The sequence below is a fragment of the Mesocricetus auratus genome, unplaced genomic scaffold (assembly GCF_017639785.1).
Source record: "Mesocricetus auratus isolate SY011 unplaced genomic scaffold, BCM_Maur_2.0 Super-Scaffold_100013, whole genome shotgun sequence".
Taxonomy (NCBI): Eukaryota; Metazoa; Chordata; class Mammalia; order Rodentia; family Cricetidae; genus Mesocricetus; species Mesocricetus auratus.
Window position 1 is genome coordinate 65,043,361 of NW_024429196.1, and position 19,961 is coordinate 65,063,321.

The 19,961-nt window shown below is 47.5% G+C and overlaps 1 long non-coding RNA gene across 1 annotated transcript in view; it reads right to left on the minus strand.

Annotated features, from left to right (window-relative positions):
• LOC110340221 overlaps positions 1-16,095 on the minus strand; it is a 38,265-nt gene extending 22,170 nt beyond the window's left edge. The window contains exon 1 of the long non-coding RNA XR_005880907.1: positions 15,818-16,095. This is a non-coding gene — a long non-coding RNA (uncharacterized LOC110340221). The remainder of the gene's footprint in view (positions 1-15,817) is intronic.
• Positions 16,096-19,961: the final 3,866 nt, after the last annotated feature.

Here is a 19,961-nt window from a genome sequence, read left to right on the forward strand (position 1 = left end):
TAACTCTTTGCTTTTGCATTGGTGGCACACACCTTTAATCCCAGTACTCAGGAGGCAGAGGCAGGTGGATCTCTGTGAGTTAGAGGCCAGCCTGGTCTACAGGGAAAGTGCCAGGATAGGTTCCAAAGCTACATAGAAACCCTGTCTCAAAAAATCAAAAAACCAAACAGAACAAAACAAAAAAAGGAATGAGTTTCTTGGTGATTTTGGGGTTCAGAATTTGGGCATAACATTCTAAAACTTTTTTCTTTGTCCATTTTTTTTTCTTTTAAGGCAGGATCTTGTGTAGAACAGATTGATCTCAAACTCACTATGTAACTTAGAATGACCTCGAACTTCTGATCCTCTTGCATCTACTTCCCAAGTGTTGGGATCACACTGACAGGCTATCTAAAACATGGTTTTGTATCTTGGTCATGAAGAGCTCCTGAAAGTATTAAATTGAAAAGTTAGATTTGTTTCTGAGGTATGCTTGAACAACTTAATTTTTCACTCAGATCACAACATGGGTGATGCTAAAAGTCAATGCTAAAAGAAAGATTGTCATATGCTCAATTGTGCTGTCACTCTGAGAAGTGGCTTTTGTTACTGATCAAAACTAGCTGTGCTGACTCCTCGAAGACAGAAGCATTATGCAATGGAAGACAGGGCTAGTAAACCAAAAGAGACAAGGTCTCTCAGTCATTAAACACTGTTAAAGTGAATTTGTTTCTCAAAGAAAATCACTGGCTTCACAGTGTAAGAGCTAGACGTAGGTAAGGAATACCATGGAGCTGAAATCAACATTTTCATAGACAGAAAATCTTCAGGAGGTTTTGCTGGCTGCCAGCATTCCTTGGTTTATGGCCACACAATGTTGACTTCTCTTCTGTGGCCAAGTGTCCCTATACCTCTTCTTTACAAGGACATATGTAGTCGACTTAAGAATCTAACCAGATAACTCAGGATAATCCCCCTGCTATGGTTTGCATAGTGTGTGTTCCCTAGCTCCAGTGTTGAAGTTTAATCCCTCCCCACTGTGAGGAATTAAGAAACTGGAAACTTTATCCAACCTTAGAAGGTGATTAAGATTAAGTAAAGTCACAGGGCTCTGTAGAGACCCCATGATTACATATTGGTTGCCTTAAAAGTAAAAGGAGAGTTATCAAGACCTATACGAATGTTCTCCATTTCCTGATATGTGCTTCCCCGAACCATGTCAGGACTCTGAAGCAAGAAGGTAGTTACTAGATGCAGACCCTTGAGCCTTCAGAATTGTTATATGAATATTAACCTCTTAATAAAGATTTTAAGCCTCAGGGTTTTTCTTTATTACAGTAACAAAAAAGTAGACTGATACATTCCATGCTCAAGATCCTTCATGTACTCACTTTCTCAAACCTTCTTTCTGCCTACAAGCATTTACAGACTCCTCAGATAGGATGAGGGTATCATTGGGTACCATTGCTGTAGTCAGTCACAACAGATGTGAGAGAGGAGCTATTGGAAGAAAGATTGTTAGTGTAGGGAAAATGTACTGCCATTAACTTCCAGGAAGCAACCAGTAAGGAAGAGCTTGCCCAATGTCACTTATTGGAAAAGCACACTCAGACAGTTAGCTGACTGGACTCATGTCACAGATCCAGCATCTTTAAAACTTTCATAGTTGAATGTATAAAGACAGTGTTGTTTGCAGGTTAAACTTCCCCACTTCTCCTCTCCCCCAGATCCACTTCCCAATGCCCCCATCTCACCACCCCCAGAAATGAAAAGGCCTTCCAGAGACAGCAACATTGCCAACAAGATGCAATAAGACGAAATACAAACCCTCTCATCAAGGCTGGGCAAGGCAACCCAACAGGAGAAAAAGGATCCCAAGAGCAGGCAAAAGAGTAAGAGACTCCCCCACTCCTGATGGGGGAAGTCCTGTGTATATGTAAATAAAGCACTGTTAGCCAATAGGGAAGCAAGATAAGTAGGACTTGGAGTCTAGGAGGATTCTGGGACTTGAACTGAGAAGAGCTCTTACTATGTGATATCCCAGGAGGAACGGACGTGACAGGAGCGTGTCCTTGTAAAGATAAGTCCTTATAAAATATATATTAGTAATTATGGGTTAATAATCAAGTCAGAGCTAGCCCATAAGAAACCAAGCAAATGGCCAACAGCTTCATACTTAATATAATGTCTTGTGTGTTATCTGGGGGCTGAAAGAAGCAACAGGAACCAGGTGGGAAGACTACACGTTATACACTCCCACTGTCAGGAGATCCCCCCAAACACTAAGCTGTAACAACAACAAATATAACATATAAGCAGGGGACCTAGTGCAGACCCATGAAGTCTCTAAAATGTCTGCTTCAGTCTCTAAGAACCTCCAACAATCCCTGCTTTGTTGATTCAGCAGGTACATCCTCTCCTAGCGTCTTCAATTCCTCTGGCTCCCATAATTCCTCTACCACTGTCTGTAGGTTCCCCAATCAAGACCTCCAACCTGGGTCTTCTCTCCATCTAATGTTTGACTGTGGGTCTCAGCATCTGTTTGCATCAGCTGCTGGAAGCCTCTTTGATGACAACTGTACTAGTCTAGCAGAACATTAGGAGTCATTTCACTGTCTTTTTTTTGGGGGGGGCAGTTGTGTTTAGTTCTACCCTAGATCTCTGGACTATACAGCCTCTTGTTCCTGGTCATCCAGGCAGGGTCAGGCATGGGCTTCCTCTCATGACACAGACCTCAAATTAGACTAGTCATTGGTTGGCCACTACCACAAGTTCTGTACCACCATTGCCCCAGCACATCCTGCAGACAGGGCAGGTTGTAGGTGTAAGGTTTTGTGACTGGATTGGTATCCCAGTCCCACCTCTAGAAGCCTTCCCTGGTTACAAAAGATGGACAGTTCAGGCTCCATATCCTCCATTACTATGAGTCTTTGCTGGGGTCACCCTTGGAGATTCCAGTAAGTTTCTACTGCACTAGGTTTCCACATTGCCCCCCACAAATGTCCTTCAATTCCAGTTGTCTCTCCCTCCATCCCTCAAAACCTGATCCCTTCTCACCCGCCCCCAGTCTACCCACAAAATCTATTCTATTTCCCCTTCCCAGAGAGACCCATGTGTCCCCCGCCATAGTGGCACCCCCACCAGCAATGGAAGAGTGTTCCCCTTGCTCCATATCCGTACCAGCATGAGCTGTCACTTGTATTATTGATCTTAGCCATTCTGACAGGCATGAGATGGAATCTCAAAGTAGTTTTGATTTGCATCTCCCTGTTGGCTAAGGATGTTGAACATTTCTTTAAGTGTTTTTCAGTTGTTTGAGATTCCTCTACTGAGAATTCTCTGTTCAGATCCCAGTTTTTTAATTGGATTGTTTTGTTTACTGATGTCTAGTTTCTTGAGTCCTTTTATATTTTGGATATTAGCCCTCTCTCAGATGAGACATCTACATATTTCAAGGCATGATTTCAAAGCTGACTTTCCCCAGTAAGAGAAGTAATAACTACATGGGGTTTGAATTCAGTGAAATCCCATTGGAGGGTCTGAATTGTTGCTATCATCACGTAAGGCGGCTCAGTCTCCATAGGTCTGCTCAAAGAGAAGCCTGCTTGGGTCTCCATGGTTCACAAGTGGAGACCTGGGTCCTATTGGATGCCAGTGAAAACATGTGACTTGGTCTCTCTGTTTATAGCTACACTAGGTACCCAGTCCTCAATTTCATGCATGGCACAGAAAGCAGGCATGTTTACAGTATCCTGTGAGTCTGGGTGATTATAATCATCCCCATTTTACAGACATGGGCTTGAGGCCCCTCGGAGCTCAGGACACTAATCAATCTCTTGTGGATGGTGGCTAGCACTGGGGTTTGAGCCATGACCTTCTGGTACTTCCCTTGCAAACTCCTAAGAAGGGTTCACAGTGTGTGTTCACTGAGATGTCTTCTAACTCCGATTTCCTCTATGCTTATACTTGCTAAAAGCTGGTTAATTCTAGCTCGGTAACAGTTTCCTTCTCCAGCCTTGCTTTTTCTGTGCTATTCCTGTACTCCAAAACATGCTCTGTGTTGTGATTTTGTATCTCTGTTTCTGTCTTTGTCTAGCTCTCTCCATGAGGAGGCTCTGCAGCATGGCTAAGGGGGTTTGGCTGTTCAGAGTCGGGGTCCCAGACAGTGAACATCAAAGGCAACTGGCCACAGTCACTAGACTCCCTAACTCTGTCTGTTGCCCCATGGGAAGATAAGCTTCATATGCAGGCAAGTTTGTGCTACAGGGTAGCTAGCTGGCTGGCCTGCAGCTGTTCCCTCCAACTCAAAGGAAAATCTGGACCAGGAGCCATGAGGGCTCTATGCCTTAGGCCACAGAGACCTGCAAAGGTTTGCTTCTGACTTCAGTCCCAAGTGAAGGTTGAGGCTTGAGGACATGACTGGCATGAAAAGCAGTGGTAAAATAACATGAGATGTACATCTTGGCGTAAGGCCATCCCACGTTTAGTACAAGTATTTAAAACTTTTTTTTTACTGGTGAATTATCCAACTCCATTATTTTCTTTCTGTGATAAAAGCATGCATTCATTATTAGGGGTCGGCAATCTTCTTCATTAAAAGGCCAGTTAGCTACCATGTTAGCTTTGTGGACCACACACAGTCACTATAAAATATTCCCTGTGTTTTACTTCTTTAAAAAAATAACCTTTTACAAAAAAAACCCAAAAAAAACTATTCTTAGTTCACAGGTGTTTGATGGACTGCACCCGGCCTTTGAATGTCCATCATTTTCCTACTCCTAAATGCAAATGAACACGAAGGCATTGCAGTTTTCATGATGCTCTTCCATCCCCCTTTTTATTTTTCTTTCTTTTTTTTTTCTGACTACCCTAAAATTACAGAACTGACTGAGACTGGTCTGCCCACAGCAGAACTCACAGGAAAGGGCCTTCACTGCTCAGTATTTCCCAGTGTGTGGAAAAGCAACAGCAGAAAACTGTCATTTTATTATTATTTGGGCAGAGTTTTGGGAAGCTTGTGTACTCATCTCTGCTTGCAGAGTGGGTGTGGCATCAGCATGGGCCCTGGCAGTAACCACAGGCCTCGTGTGTGCCTCTGGCCTGATACATCCCATTCAGAAGCTACACATTCTGAGGCTGCTTGGGAAGCTGAGGCTTTGGAAGTTTTTCCCCGTCTCATGGACCACAGCGGAGAAACTGTGGAGTGGAGAGAGCAACCCCGGGGCAGCCAAGCACTTCAGCAGCTGAGACACGCTGGGGCGACTTTAGGATGCCCAGATTCTCAAGTACGTGGTCACATGTTGAGATGACACCAAGCACCTCGTACACTGACCTGTCTTTGCTTAGTGGGGCACTGAGGCCCTGACCACTAATGCTGTGAGCCACCGAAAAGCCTCATTCAACCCTACCTCCTCTGTCCTCCCAGTGGGAGGAGGAGCCAGGCTGCACCCCCACCCCCACTGCCCCACCCCAACCCCGTTCAGGGATGTAGCAGGTGTCCGCTGGATTTGAAGGCTCAGACCCTGAAGCTAGCAGACCTGAGTTTGAGTCCTCGATGCAACATGAACCCGCATAGCAGTTACTTTGGGAAACTAAATCCCTCTGAACCATGCTGGCTCTACCATGAGGGCTCTGACTATAAGTGATCTCCAAGATCCTCCTGCCACCCACATCCTAGATCCCATGGAGGTATCATCTGACCCTCTACAGAAAACTTTATGTCCTAATTCCTAGAGAAAATAAGGAAATGTCCGCAAAGGTAAACATGCTCAAGTCCGCTGCTCTCCGCCCCTCCAATGGCTGGCATCCTTTTTCTTCTTTCTCAAGCAAAGTAGAAACAGAACAAAGAGAAGGAGTAGCCTATCCTTTCTTCCACCGCTGAGTCACCGCCCCTTGAAGCTCCAGTGTACCCTGTCCCTCCTCTCCCAGGATGCATCCCTTCAATCATGATGTCCTGCCCATGTCTTCACTGTCCCCTCCCCTGCCTTTTTTGTAAACTATCCCTCCCCTGCCACCCTACTGCACTCTCCCTCTAAGAGCCTGCTCCCTCACTGCTAATCTCCTGAAGTCTGGTGTCCTTCCCTTACTGTGGCAGCCGCCTGGGATAGCAAGCCCTGTCAGTCTGTCTGTACCCAGCTCTGCCAGCCTGTGTTGACAACGGGGCAAGAGGACACCATGCCTATCATTTCTGTCTTCTCATTGTCATTCACATGGGAAAACAGCATCAAGGAAACGGGGTTTGGCAAGCCACAACTTAGTTCTGCTTGGAAAGGCAGCTCCTACCTTGGTCTATTCCCCAAGAATCAGCCTTTTTAGTTTTCAACTAGCAAGGTCCTTTGCCTGTCTCAGACAAGGGGCCCTCTAGAAGGCCAGGCTTATTTCCTAGCTAATTTCTTCATTCTCTTCTTTAAAATAATAAAAAGGAGAAGGAGGCTTTGAAAAGCTGAGATTTTAAACCTCTCCAGAGGTCAAACAAATTACATTTTTACCACAAAGATGGTTAGGGCAGGAGAGGGGCAGATGATGAAATGGCTCGATGAGACCCTTCCTGTGATGTCTTTCTGGAAGCTGCAGTGGAGGGTAGCCCCTCTGGTGGGCAGATCGGATCGCAAATGGAGAAACAAGGCATGCCAGCAGGAGCCGCAGCGGCAGAGAAATTATTTCCTAATAAAACTACAAAGGGAAGGGCGATAACCGGGCTCGGCTGACAAGTATTGTTGTCTTGTATCAAAATCTCTTTATAAACCTGTTTGAAGAAAAGAGTCCTGCTTCTCTTTGAAGTCCCAGTTCAAAGCCATTGACTTGCAGGGTGGGGGAGGCCAGGGAAGAGAAGTCAGGAGGACTTGGCAAACTCTCCCTCTGTTCTCCGAGGATACTTTCTGTGAGCGTTCCCAATGAGTTCTAATTATTAGTAACCACGGAGCCCTACCTCTGTACTGGGCCCTCCTTGAATTCCATCTCATTTAACACTGACTTTTCTGCAGGCTGGTGCTGTGTCCTTGTATGTTATGCTAGAGATCATGGGAAAATGGAGGAGGGATACCATCCCATCCCGTGGGTGGGGAGAAAAGTTCTGACCTCACTCAGGGTGGCTCCCACTCAGTGTGGGATTCTCACAGCCTAGCTCCTGTTTCCCAGTGCCATTCTCTCTATCTGTCCCCAGCAACCATGTTCCACTTACGCATCCAGGCCCTCTTTCTAAAAACAGGCTCCTCTGGTCTCCGAATGAGCACGTCTCCAAGTGTAGTCTCTGGACTGGCAGCATGAGCATGGCCTGGGGATTTTCCGGAAAAGCATACATTTGAGCTCATCCCAAAACTGCTGCATCACAAACTCTGGAAGCAGGTCCTGGGATCTGCGGTAGCCTAAGCCCTAAGGAAAAATCAGAGATTCTACTACAGCAAAAGACCACAGCAATGGAGTCAGAAGGCAGCTGACCATGTAGAACAGGTGTTTACATCTCTGACCTTAGCCATACTCCCAGTGGAGGCTGCAAGGGCAGAAAGAGAGGATTTTCTTTGAGGCTAGATGTCTGCCCTCCCCTCTGCAGGGGGTCTCTTGGAGAACAAAATAGGCTCAATAAAAAGCCAGACCTTTCCATTTTTACAATGCAAGGTCATGGGCCTTCTGACCTTCTGGAACTGGCCCCATGGTCCCCCACAGGGTGGACACGAGATGAACACAAGGTGAGCTGTCTTGTCTCAAGAAGATCAAAGATGCCCTCATTGTCTTCTCTGGTTGGTGCATGACTGGTGTAAGCTGGTGGACACCCTGTCTGTGCTCGGCAGACACTTCTTCACTCCCTTCTCTGCCTGTGCTTGTCTCGTAGCAAAACTGGCTTTGCTTCCCCAACACAGGGGCAAGGGTTGGCAAATGACCATGCACTTCTTTTGCGTCATCACTCAAACCAGGAGGAAGCACTTGGCTAAGAGCAACTGTCCTCAGACTTCCTGGTGTTCCGGATTAGTACCCCCAAAGACCTTGTGTCAGGACACAGCGCAGGGACTCACTCCCCTAGTCCCAATTCGACAGCTTTTATCCCACTTGCAGTCGCCCTGTTTCCCTTTGCCTTTAGTGAGGCCTGACGTAGAACACGGGACTGACAAGGGACTCTCCTGCTGGTATTTTGTTTGATTTGTTTGGCTTTGCTTGGGAGAGGTCTCCCACAGCTTCTGCTGGCCTGGAACTCTGCATGCAGCTGAGGATGACCTTGAACTTGTGACCTTACTGTCTCCACCTCTAGAGTGCTAGGAATACAGGGCTGTGCCACCACACCTGGTTTTACGTAGTGTTGGGAATTGGATCCAGGACCTTCTATATACTGGGCAGGTGCTCTAGTGAATGACATCCCTGGTCCCCACTGTTAACTGCTTATTGTCTGCCTCCCATGTTTAGGAGAGCAGCCCCCAGAAGCCCTATCAGGGAAGTTTCGCCGCTTTTTCCGTCCTAGTCCGAACCAGCACAATGTAGGCACCTACTTCCTCCCAGAGTGCCCCCGCCCCTGCTCCACCCCACACCTGTCCCCACCCTCTCTAAGGGCATGCCTAAACCAACGTTTTCAGTGTCCTCTGAAACAAAACAGCTTCCAACATTGAAATCGGATTGCTGTATTGCTGTGCTGTGTTTACTCAACTTGTGGCATGAGAACACCGCCCCTGCTAAAGTCACCCAGCGCGACACCTTCAGTTATCTCACCGGGTTCCTCATGGACCCACTGCCAAGAAGCAGGAGTCACAGCTTTGGGGACAACAGGGAGATGTGACAAAGCAAAGGTGGGGCAAGACAGACCTCCTCTTCGGCAGAGAGTCCTTGAATTGCTGCTTCCCTTTACGCCATGTAAATGAGGGGCCTATGAGGTCACTGCGTGCTGCTGGATTATTATCTCTGACATTTTATTCATAATAATTATAGGGCCTTTCCACCTTCAAAGTGCTTTGCAAACAATAATTAATTAATTAACACTCGTCACACCCCGGTGAGGTAGCTCGGTATTATTAATTTATCTCTCCGGCATATTATTATCCCTCCTCCTCTCCCAGCTCTCTGGAAGGGCCCCCGAACTCCTGTGCCATGCTGCCAACCCTGGATGCTCCTCTCATCTCTCTTCATTCTTCCACTGTCCTCAGCAGCGATCTGCCCCCGGGGTGTGACAGCCCTGTAGACACCTCTTCCTGTTTTAGAACAAGTTCACCATCACCACCCACTCTGTCCTGTAATATGAGAGTAATTTCTGGCCCCAGAATCCCCCATGCCTATGTTAGCTCAACTTTCAAGCTCACCCTTTCAGCCTTCTCACTTCCTGTTCTGTCTCCCCCTACAGCTTGTTCTTTATTACTATTATTGTTATTGTTGTTCCAGCACAAACATGTCTCCAAGCCCCCTTCTTTACCTCCTCGGTGTTTTCTTCCTATCATTACGATTCTATCCCCTCCTCACTCACCATTCATTCTCCTTGTTATTTGGATTTTAATTATGCAAATTTGACATCTCTAAGGCATGCTTAAAAGAAGGGTATCACTGACTCCTCTCTCCCAGCTCTCCCTCCCCATTATCTCCTCTCCTTGTTCCCTGCCCCCACCCCTCCTGGATGGTGCAGCCCATAGCTGTATCTCTCTCTGTTCCTGCACTCACTGCATACCAGACCCTGAGTGCCCACAGTGTGCCAGGCTGCCAGACTCTACACTAAGCACGGAGATGGGGGCAAGGAGGATGACAAAGATGAGTCATGACACAGGTGTCATCTCCAAAGAAGACACCACAGTCCCTGCAAGAGAGGGCGGAAGGAGAACCTGGAGATGCTGCAAACCATAACTCTGCCTGGAGCAAGGAGGAGGGGAGGGTTGCAAGGTCTTCCCAGAAGATGCTCACGGATGGAAACTGGGGAAAGGCACCATGGGGAGGCAAAATATTCCACATCCAGCCTTGGGATGTCCCTGATTTCACGTTGAGCCATCCAAAGGCAGGTGCCCCATTGCCACTCACTGAAGGAGACTAAAAGGGAAGGGAAGAGATCAATGCCATGAGCATCCAAAGGGGTGGGGGAATTTTCATGACTAAGACACTGGGACATGGGAAGAGAGAGAGGAAGGGGAGGGAGGGAGAGAATCTCCAGGAAGGTTCATTCAGCTCTCTCCTCGAGAGCCCCACGGGAGCCAGCCTTGGACAGTGCTTTCCCTGGCTTTCACAGCTTCCCACACCCACATCCCTGGCCCTGCATTTCCCCTGCCTGCCTGCTCCTCTCTGGCATCTGCCAAATCAACCGCCTCTGTGCCGCAGAAGGCCTCAAACAGAAGGTGCTCCGGGCACGGGCACGGGATCTTAGTAGACTGGGGGAGTAATGGAAAATAGCAAACGATTTCTTCCCATCCCAAGTAAACTTGCCAGCCACATTTGCTGGTGCAAATTCAAATATGCCACTGGGTTGCATGGAGTAGCTAAAGAGTGGGGGAGGGGCTTCCTCTGACAGCAGTGAGGACAGTGCTCACGCCAAAGGCAGCAAGAAGGAAGCAACACAGCTGGGTGGATTGAAACAACAGAAATTTATACTCACGGTTCTTCAAAGTCCAAGATGAAGGTGACCGCATGGTTACTTCTCCTGTCAGTCTCTAGTGAGGATGGAAAATTGCTCTCATCTCTGCCTCCACCCTCACACGGCCTTCCCTGGACCCCTGTATCTTTACATGGCTACCTTTTTATGGGAACATACATGCTATCGAACCAAAGGTCCACTCTATTCCAGTGTGACCTCACAGACAGATCTTCCTTAAATTACAGTGGGGTTATGCGCCAATAAACCTATTATAAGTGAAGTACATTTAATGCAACTAACCCACCCAATGTCACGGTTTTGCAGAGTTACCTCAGACATGCCCCAAATAGGCACATCAGCCTGCAGCTGAGCAAAACCTACCATGAAGCCTATTTTATAGTGAAACTTTTTCTGTCTCATGAAATTGAATGAATGCAAACTGAAAGAGAAAAGTAACCATGTATAAGTACATTTCATAGCAGTGTAAAATGGGAAGATCGTTGTCCAAACATCTGTAACTATATTGATAATGTCCTTGTTCCATACAAGGTCACATTCTGGGGTAGTAGGATTTAGGATTTCAACTTATCCTTTGGAGGGTACTGTTTAACCTATGTGAGTTCGGGGTTCACCTGACTGAAACCATACCTAAACAGAAAGGTGTTTGGGACCCCAGCATATGAAGGACAGAAAAAAAAAAACACAAAGAAACAGCACAGAGCCAGCCAAGAGGGATGAAAATACCCTGGTTTCCCCAAGGATGACCCCAACGCAATACCCAGTCTTATCTGTTCTCATCCCATCTGTGGTTGCTTTTCTTGCCCCTTTTATAAAACTCCCCAGTTAAAAGCACTTTAAGGGGTGGGGGTGATTTTGGTTCACATTTTGAGGGAATATATTTATTATGGTTTTTGTCATTGGTTTGGTTTTTTGTTTTTGTTGTTGTTGTTTTATTTTTGTTTTTTTTTTTGGCATGCAAGCAAGAGCCAAAGGAAGGGACAAGAGGAGAAAGAGTAAAACAGAGGCAGAGAGATCCAGAGTGGGGTTATGCTGAAACTATAGCCCTGCTATGACCCCCCAAGGAAGGCCCTCCCCTCCGCTACAGCAAACAACTTCAATTCCTCCAGCTGGGCTCCACCTCTTCAAGACTCCACAGCTCCCAACACAATGCCACCAGTTAGATCCAAGTATTCAAACATATGCAGCCGGGAGGTGCATTTCACACTCAATCATAGCACACCACCTTTCACATGTCTGCTTCTAAAACAGCTCCAAATAACTTAATGGGAACAGTAGCAACTGGAATTGAGCACGTGCTTACTGTAGTTCACACTCTGTGCCAAGCACCTCGTGAATGACATTTCATTGAATCCCCACAACGTCTTTGTAAAGTAGATGTTCAATGCATGATCACTTGATCTAGTACCAGCACCCTTGATTAAGTGCTTCTGAACTATTAACTCATTTAATCCTGTTATAACCCAATGAGGTCATAGCATCATTACCCTATTTTATAGTTGCAGCAATGAAGGTTATAAATATGTGATAACAAGGCTTCCTACTCAGGGATGGATGCCCTCAAACCTTTTCCCACCCACAGAAGCCCTATTCTGCCTCCATAAAGAGCAATGGGTGACCCTAGCAAAGCTAGGCATTGTTTGTTGTTGGGAGCAAGAGTTGACAGAATACATAGAACATTTGGGGTCAGGGTGGGAAGGATTTTAAATTTGAAAATAAAGAAGGCTGCACAGAAAATACACTGAAAAGAGGGGACAGGAAAAATAATTGAAATAAAGATCTGTCTCTGATGCTCACCCCCCAACCCCAACCCAAGACTATAGAACTTGGGTGTCACTCCGTGGTGGATGACTTGCCTAACATATGCAAGGCTATGAGTTCTAACCTTGGCACCTCACAAAGACATGAGAGACTATGAGACAGGAGTAACAGTCCTCAAAACAACCAAAGTGCCATGCATGCAGAGGAAAGTGTGCCACAGATGGCAACGTGGCCAGGGGGTCTGGAATAAAGCTTCCCAGGGAGACGGACAGGAGCTTCTGAGATGGCAGAAGATTCCTGTCCTTGAGAGTCAACCCAGTGGGGTCTGCTCCCTGGCTCAGAGCAGTCTTCCACATGGCAGTGAGGACCTTGCTAGAACACCAACCTGATTATGTCACCCTTTCCCCTGTGACTCCCCTCACTTGCTTACTAGATAGCACAAAGGAGGCTAATTCCTTCCCCCACACTTTTCCCGACTGCGCTTCGATTCTTACCAGGCACTATTTGAGATGAACCTAAAAGTAACCATCCAAACCATCTTAAGACCACAGTTTCAGACTGGTGAGATGGCCTCTGCCACAAGCCTGACTGCTGAGTGCAGTTCCGGAAAACCACAGGAAAACAGACACAGTGAAAGACATTTCTAACCCCAGCACTACGATGGTGGAGATGAGAGAATTTGCCTGAAGCTCATGTATCACAGCAGAAACAAGAGAGGCTGATTCAACAAGGTGGAAAAAGATACTCAATTCTCAAACCCATGTACCACGGCACAAAGCACACACACACACACACACACACACACACACACACACACACACACACACATACCCCACAAACAATAAAGTAAATTTAAACTTAAGAAAGAGTACAGCTCAATGGTAGTGAGTCATGCATGCATGCTCCCATCTCCAAAATTCATTTGACCTTCTGAAACGGAAATTCTGTCTCATTCTCTGTTGCCCCGCCCCCAGTCGCTGAAGTTCAGTTTTACTTTCTGTCTGTCCTTACAAAATTGACTGTCCTGGACAGCTCTGAGCCCTTCCTTGTGTTTAATTGGATCACAGTTATGTCCAGGAGTATGGTATCAGAACTTGTCACTCCAGGGCACAGGAGGCATGACTTTTAATTAAACCATCTAAGGTCCTACTGGATTCCGCACCTTCTGGGACTGTAGAAACTCAAGCATAATCACCAACAAGGCTGCTTGCCTAGAGGATTACACGGTAGCCATCCTCTATTGAAAACTGCTGAAGAAGCCCTGTCCACCCTTTAGTCATCTTCAGCCCTTCCTGGTCCCCAAAGCTTGCACTATCACAGCCAACATGTGTCTCCCAGACCATCAGTTTGACATTCAGGAGACATGAGTGAGTCCAAGATCTCTGGTGTCTTGGACCTAGTGTCCCCAGGTCTCTTACACGCATACCTTCTCTGTCTTCTACATCCCTCACCTGCCTTCCTCCCTCTCCTCCTTCCTCACTCTCAAGCTCTTTCTCAGCCTCCTCCCCTGCACTCATCCCTCCTCCCCACTGCTGCCCTCAAAGGCCTCCTCTCTCCTCTCCACCTCTGGGACCCCAAACACCCCTTAGTCAAAGAGCTTAGAACTTTTACAAAAGCCTTTGACTTCAAGCGGCTTCTGTTTTCTGCCCGGAAACCATCCTGAGGCAAGGACGGGCAAAGGGCCAGTCTACCCGTTGATGTCAGCAAATTGCAAAGCAGTCACTCAGAGCATCCTCTGCCGTATTTATGGAGTTTCATGCTCTCCTCCTGACTAGACTAGACTAGACACAGGTGTAGAACGGTGTCATCTCCTCTATGGAATAGCCTTTCAGTGAACATGACGGACTACAAGAACTGAAGTGAGCCACGTTTTCATCTTCTCCCTTTTTGATGTGTACACAGAAGCATAAAAGACCCAGTCTTGAAGACAGTTAGGCGATATGGAAATGTATGTATTACTGCTAATAACCTCTATTTTATTGTTGGATTTCCCTGACTTAAATAGTATGTACAATTCAAGATTTTAGAATAGAAGAAAAGTGAATTTAATTTTAAAATTAAGGTTTACTGACTGGGAAAGAAGGAAGCAGCGTAGCCCTCTGGCTCCTCAAGGCAGCCTGCACTCACTGCTGTGGTGGTTTAGGGTTATTTCTCTCTCGAATGGTGTAGGTTGAAGATTTCTTATTCAAAATGTTTGGCATCAGAAATGTTCTGCATTTCAAAATTTTTAAACTTTTGGATATTTATGCAATATGATCTGAAAACTTGAAATGTCAAATACTCAGAAATTTGAAATATTCATTCATTTATTGAAGTGCTGGAGGCTGGACCTAGGGCTTGGGGGATGATAGATGTTCTTCCACAGGAGTGCGTCTCCCCATCTTTGTTACCTGGGGCAAGGGTAGAGATTGCAGGGGTGTGTGTGTGAGAGAGACTTTGTTTAAGGGTTTCGCTTATTTGATTTATTGTTTTTGAAACATGTTCTAGTTTGCTTCTGTTATTGTGAAAAAGAACTCTGCTATAAGCAAGCTGGGGAGGAAAGAGTTAATCTCATCTTATGCTTCCGGGTCACAAGCCGTCCCTGAGGAAAGTCAGTCAAGCCTTACCGACTTGCTCTGTGGCTCCTTACACAGTCCAGGCCCACCTGCCTAGGGACGGTGCCACCCACAGTGGGCTGGTCCCTCCCACATCAGCCATCAATGAAGAAACTCTCTCACAGACATGGCCCCTGATCTGATGAAGGCAATTCTTCATTTGAGGTTCCTTCTTCACAGTTAACTCTAGGTTTGTGCCAAGTTGACAGTAAAAGCCGACCATCTCAAGACAGACTCTCTCTGTCTAGTCTAGGTTGGCCTAGAACTTGTGACCCTGCTGCCTCTGCCTCCCCAGTGCTGGGGTTATATGTGTGTGTCCAGCCAAATTTGAAACATTTTTTTAAGTGCTAACAGGATGCTCAGAAAGTTTGAGGCTTCATAGTGTCTCGGGTTTGGGGGTTTCAGATTAGGGGTTTCAGTGGTATGTCACAGGTAGGACACAGTACCTACAGTGTGTTCCAGTGAAGTCTGGAAAAGAGGAGGAAGAGTCAATAGGACTTCACATCCAAGTTGGAAGCAAACCCCGGAACTCCAAAGGCTTCAGGTGACCTCAGAGCTGATGAAGAACAGAATGTGTGCTGTCCTGGGGCAGGGGTGGGGGTGAGGGGAGGAGGCAGCAGGGAGGGGCTGGGCAGTAATGGCTGCCTGGGATCCTTAGCTAGTTCCCATCAAGAGAGCCTCATCAAGCTGGGTCTAGGCAGAGAATAGCCTCCTGCAGCGGCACCGCATCCGGACAGCTCTCTCCAGCCAGCCATCTGCAGTGACCAGCCCCATTAACTGACCCTCAATTCATCCTCTCCCATTCACTTCAAAGGACACCCCATGAGGGAGAGACAAAAGGCTGTCAAGGGGAGTTGGGGGGGAAGGGAGGGAACTGGCTAAATAATTAGCCTCACAACTTTCAAAGTAGTCTATAATCATTAATTAATCCACCCACCTGCGGTCCGCGGGCAGATGGACGCTCATCTCCATCCTCGACACGCCCCTTGCTAACTGGAGCCTGGGGGCTGTGTGAATGTGTACAGGAACTGCATTGCCACCTGGGAGCAGGGGACCTAGACCGCAGGCTTTGGCTTTGAGATCTGCTGAGGATGAAAATCCATAACCGGGTAGAGGTGGCAGAAAGGGGTACAGGAGGTTTCGAAGACAGATCCCGCCCTATGGTGGGCGGGATAGGGGGTGGTACCAGGAGACGGGATTTAATTTCAAAAGCCTTAAAAAGGGGACAGCTCCGGGTCTGCAGAGGCTGCCCTCATGTGACTGTGTCTGAATGTCAGGCTGTCCTGCGCAGCCCTAAGGGAAGAAAGAACATCTTCCCTCCTCCAAGAACAGGAGGAGTGTTGCCTGGGTCCCAGCACTGGTGGAAAGAGGGTCTGAGGATGTGCAGGCAGATGTCTATGGCAGAGAGCCTGTCCTCACTAATGTAAGGCTTCCCAGGTCAGCCATGGGCCTTTAACAGGAAGCCCAGCCGATGCGAACTTGACTGCCTAGGGGACTGGAGTGGGAAGACGCTGGAAGGAAACCTGGGGACTGAGCCACGCATGCCCACAACTACTCTACCGCAGAGCTTCCGGCCCGCTTTCTATTTACTTCTCATTCCGGACCTCAGAGCGGGGTGTGGTTGTTCACACTTACAATCCCAAAGAAAATGGATTATTATAAGTCCAAGGCCAGCCTGGTCTACTTACCAAAAAATCCCAGGATCTTAGCAGGCTGCCCAGGCCAGCCATGCACCGGTGATCCCTGCGTCATTCAGCATTCCAAGCAGCTGTCTCACAGATCTTAAGTTTTGCAGACATGTCCAACCAATGATTCAAACGCATCCCAGATAGCTAAGTCTACAGTCCAACCCAAAATTGTGTGCTTAGCTAAAATGCTACAAGATCGGTGTTCTTGGTAACTGGATTGGGTGGGTTTTTTCAGCATGAACTTTGTCACAGTGTCAGAAGGGTCAGACAAGCTGGGGGAGGGGAGTGTTTCACTTACTGATAGGCAAGACTTCAGTGATGATAAAATCAGGGTGCATCTCAAGAATCTGTCCCCATGGTTGAGCTCACACTTCCCAGTTCTGTGTTCCCATCAAGCCTGGGGAAACCCTGTCAGCAGAGCGATGAACCAACAACATTACAATATGAATCAGTGATATTCATTCCAGCAAACTCACAGGAATACCTGTCCCTGGGGCACACGCAGCCCATAGACAATGTCTTAAAACCAGAAGAGAGTGAGTGAGTCATGCAGGCAAAACTCACAAGAGACTGATATGCAGCAGTGAGATGAATGATGGTGACGGCTATGGATGCTCACTGTTTCCCAGAGCACTTACGCATTGTGGGTATTTCTCTTTTCCTTGGCTCGTCTGTACCTAGGAGGGGGCTCTTTTCCTTGGCTCATCTGTACCTAGGAGGGGGCTCTTCTTCTCATCCTCATTTTTCAGGGGTAAGAACTGAACATGCAGTGGACCCCAGGTGTCATGTACACGGAAGAGCTGATTTTCAAACTCTGAGAAAACTGTTCCCAAGATAAGAAGTGCCAAGGCAGCCAGCAAAGCAGCAGCCCTGCCTGGCTGTCCATGTCCGTGCGAAGGCTCAGTGAGGAACTGGGCTTTCAGGCAGAGCTCCCTGGAGATGGGATTAAGACATGCCTTCCAAGAGTCTCTTTTGGATCCTGCAACCCTGGCCACAGATCAACAAACCTCCCAGGCAGTCCCCACTGGAGCATGTCTTCTGTGGTACTTGGGGTCAGCCTGCCTTGGATGGTTCTGTTTCCCCTTGCAGCAAAACATGAGGCCCCATCTCCAATGGAGTGGCACCGTGTGCTACTCTCCACCTCTGAGGGCATTTTCCAGATCCCTTCAGTTCTAATCAAGGCCCAACATGAAAAAGATAATCTGCGGTATCTACAGTAGGCAGACACATAGATAAACAGTAGAATGGAGGTTACCAGAGACAGGGTGAGAACGAAGTTGGGGATTTCCACTTGTGGGTGTATAGTTTCTGCTAGGGACAATGAGAGCTTGAGAGCTCATGGTTGTTGGGCCTAAGAAAGGCTTGGATGCTAGGCCCAGTGTAAGCTCCTGAGTCTGGCTAGAGTTCAGCAACTTGTCTCTAACCTGTAACCTCCACGTGGGGGTGATCCAGCCAGATCTGATGCAAGATTGCCCCCTGCCTAGCTACCTGCCTGCTTGGTGGAATACTATTGGCCCTTACTCCTCACATCACCTTACCCTATCCCAAGATTCCCATCCCCTATCTCAGTCCTATATAAGTTCCTGTGTGTTGGAATAAATCGAGATCCTGCTTCAACAGACTCCCGATTCAGTGTATGTGTTTTTCCCCGGTAACTAATGGGGGGAGGGTCTGAATCGTTGACACTCACCATCCCGCTCAGCCCCCAGGAAGAGGCCGGCTGGACAGGCCCTTCCCCTGCTCTACCTGCAGGGAGGACCCTGCACATGGTCACACAGCACTGTGGCTGGATGGAGAGCCACTGGATCATACACTTACAAAGAGTTAAAATGATAAACAGTGCCTGTCGCATATGCATTTTTACCACAATTTTTAAAAACATGTTACTACAGGAACAGACTTGAGATGCTCTGTGAAGTGAAACGAGCCAGTCACAGAAGGGCGGATTCTGTACGCTCCCTGCCCTCACTTGAGGGACAGAACTGACAGAATGATGAACGCTAAAAGGGAATTTATTAGACTGGCTTACACAAAATGGTCTGGGCATGCAACAATGGTTATCGTCATACTGGAGAGCCTAAGAAGCCCATAGCTGTTCAGTCCATAGGCCAGATAGCTAGACAATCCCAGAAGGACATTGAAGGCCTGGAAGTTTCTGGAGAGCTGCTGGTCTTCAGTCCAGCTTAGAAGGATGGAGAAGAATGAAAACAGCAGCAACCGAGCAGATGAACTCAACAAGAGAAGACAGGGTAGATGAACCTACAAGCATGACTGGAAGGCAGGCAGGCAAAAGTCAAACATTTTCCCCTGGGACTTCCTTTTATATGGAAGACCAGAGAAGCAGAGCAGCATCCCCTAGAGCCCAAGGGCCTTTCAGCTTTCACCCCCGAATATCTGACTCTGGGCTTTCATTACTAAGACCGATTAGAACTCGTGCTACAGACAGCCACCCACACTGAGATGGAACCTTTCACGTCATGCACCCTGATTAAGAAAATCCCTTATCAGTGTGTCCAGTGGTTCCTCTCTAGGTTATTTCCAGGGCCACAAGCCTATTTACAGGATGTATCCAGAACATTCTTAGAAAACAGAGCTGTGGTTGGATGAGCTAAGGGGAAGGGCTTAGGAAGCCATTGTTTTACAGGGTTCAATTGCTAAGTTGAAAGACTTCTAGACATGAACAGGGGTGATGGTTAGTGTCTCTCAAATGGGCACTTAGAATGGCTGAAATTCTAAATCTCATAGTTCCCATATTTATTTTTCTGCAATAAACAATCGTTTCCTTACATAAGGTGGGGGTATATTGTGCAGTGCATCCTCTAAGACTTTCCCTGTAACAGACTCCATTTGCAAGAGTGTGTATTTGTTTTGGTTGGGTAAGGTAGTACACACCTGTAATCCCAGCACTTGGAAGGCTGAGGCAGGAGGATAACCTTTCTGGTCTATAGAATAAGTCCCTTTCTCAACTAGAACAAAGCAAAAGCAGACAGTTTTCACCGATAGAGACACTGGCAGCTCCCCACTGCTCCCAAGACAAAGACCAGCATGGCCTTTTCAACCCCAGAAGACACCAGAGGCCACCTTCACAGCCCTCCTCCCAGAGATCCACTTCCAACCCCAGAAGATACCAGGGGCCACCTTCACAGCCCTCCTCCCAGAGATCCACTTCCAACCCCAGAAGACACCAGGGGCTACCTTCACAGCCCTCCTCCCAGAGATCCACTTCCAACCCCAGAAGACACCAGGGGCCACCTTCACAGCCCTCCTCCCAGAGATCCACTTCCAACCCCAGAAGACACCAGGGGCCACCTTCACAGCCCTCCTCCCAGAGATCCACTTCCAACCCCAGAAGACACCAGGGGCCACCTTCACAGCCCTCCTCCCAGAGATCCA